Here is a 2,617-nt window from a genome sequence, read left to right as displayed (position 1 = left end):
CTCACACACACACACACACACACACACACACACACACACACACACACACACACACACATTTTTTTGCACCCGGAAGATCGTAAAACAACGAGTATTTTTAAAAACGGGGATAAAATAATAAGTCATCCAGGGAATAGCATTTCGTCATGACGCCATTGACTATAATTGATCATGGCATCGATACTCAATAGGTTTTTTTCTCTTTTAAAAAAAGCATTTCTTGCAGCTTACAGATTAAAGTAGACTCAATAAAATAGGCCTACGCTTTTGTGTGAAGTGAGTCAGAGTTGGGAGGGGCCAGCTTGAAATTATTTTTTTTTTATGATTACCGCAGCTAAAAACTGATTTCATGTATGGAATCATAGTATCGAAATAGACAGAGTAGCTCGCGAGAAAACTTTTCAATATACACTGTATAGGCACAACGAGGTGCTTATTCTCACTTTTCACCTCGAAAAACATCATAACCAAGCTTCAGAAGCAGAATATTTTTAGACTGAACACAGTTCAATAGCGAAGGACTATCGCTGTACACAACGTAAGGGCGAAAACATAGAGAACGTTGAAACTTAAGTGGCTGAAGATCGACGCTGAAAGAAAATACACCCTGACACAGTTGATATTGATGAAGCATTTATTTGGGGGGAAAACACGAATTTTCTCAAATATTGCTAAAAATGTTATTCTGTTCAACCGCCACTAGATTTTAAAATGTACTTAGTTTTTGTCTACGTGAAGCACCAGCTCTGAAATGACCATTTAAAATTGTCCCCTGTCCAGTCGGGTGACGTCACGTAAACCGAAGAACCCGAGTTGGCGACGACGAGACGGCATTGATACTTCGCGACCTTTGTTCTTTCTTGTCGTATCTCCTTCTTTAATAACAATGAAAACAATTCACAACAAAGAGTGAGCTTAAGAAGAAGTCATATTTTCACTGTTAAAAAAATGGAGACACGACAAGAAAGCACTGAGGTCGCGAGTTGACAGCGAGGCGCCCTTCCCAGTTTTTCGGCGTTATAAGAATGAAGTTTGGATTCGGATAAAGCCGACAGCGCCGATCGGTGCTTAAAGCCGCCTGCAGTCTGCCAGCTCTATGTGGGGCAAGTTGGAAAGCATAAGGGAATTTTTATACCTATCGGCATGACTTACTGAGTCAGTCTCTGAAATCGGCGCTCTCTTTTTTCATCGTAATATATAAGGGAAAGGGGTGGGGGCGTATGCTTATTTTTGTGTAGAAATTGTATGGTTGGAATTTGCTAAAAAATCTGAGGTAAAAAAAAACCCTCTCAACGTTTAGGGTGATTTGAATTAGCTCTCGCTATTGAAAATTGAAAAGCGAGACGAAATATAACATAATATACCTTGTCTATCTGTAGCCTATTAAATACTGTAAGCGATCACACCAAGTTAAACTGTAACAAAGAAACAAACGCCTATTAAAATACCAGTTGCTGCTCCACGGTCGTTGTTTCCTAGTAACAATGACGTCAGCCCATTCACCATCTTAAAGAAGTGTTTTTGTTTGTTTTAGTAGAGGTTTTACGGCGTTTGCAAATGCATAAGGTCATATGATTTATGATTTGTGGCGATCTGAAGGTACGCTACAACAATCAAACATGTGCAAATACGAGAAAGTTTGTGTCTACTCTAGAACGGCACGATCTTATTCAACCTATTTGTCTGCAAACGCAAAAGCATTGATATACACTTGATCTGATCATTACGCTGAATAATGCACCTCTTTTCAAGAACATAGATGTGACTGACAAAGGTATCTCGGACCACCTATTACTTGTAGTTGATTATTTGAACCTCAGCAAACCAACCAGCGTATCAAAATGTGTTCAGTCTCGTAACATGAAACAACTCGATGTCTCATCTTTTAAATGGGATATAAACTTCGTTCTCAGCTCTGTGCCTGACACAACTGTAGATCAATTCTCTTCAGTTCTGCGCCATGCACTGGACAAACATACTCCCGTAGTCGCTCGTAACATCTCACCAAGACCAGCATCTCCGTGGTTTACTCTCGAGATCAAAGAGGCCAAAAACAACGAAGGAAAGCAGAGAGACAGCTTAGAAAGACGGGCCTCCACGTCCACAAACAGATTTTGGCACCTGAACGAAACATCATCAACATCTTTTTTGAAAACAACAAGAAACAATTCTATCTTAACAAATTTCAAAATGTAGACTCCTGCAAGGAACTTTTCAGATTATCTGATCAATTATTGGGAAGGGAGAATTGTACACGGTTTCCACCTGGAACAGATAAAGAACTTTGGAGTAAAAACGATGAAATGATATATATTATTATGCTTAACGCCCCGATCAACGAACTTTGTAGTAATTTTCTGCACTTTTTCAATGATAAAATTGAAAGAATAAAAACTGATATGTTAGATGTAAATACAAATATAGCTGGTGAGGAAAAGGTTGCAATTATGAACAAATCAACATTGAGTGAATTTAAAATGGTATCAGAGAAAGATGTCATTAAGTATATCAAAGAGTCCCCAGCTAAAACATGCGACTTAGACCCAATACCCATTTCTTTGTTAGTTACATGCATTGAAGATCTCGCACCATATGTTACTCGTTTTATATATATATA

Source organism: Aplysia californica, unplaced genomic scaffold, assembly GCF_000002075.1.
Source record: "Aplysia californica isolate F4 #8 unplaced genomic scaffold, AplCal3.0 scaffold00193, whole genome shotgun sequence".
NCBI lineage: Eukaryota > Metazoa > Mollusca > Gastropoda > Aplysiida > Aplysiidae > Aplysia > Aplysia californica.
The sequence above is the reverse complement of the archived record's forward strand: the minus strand, read 5'-3'. Positions refer to the sequence as shown.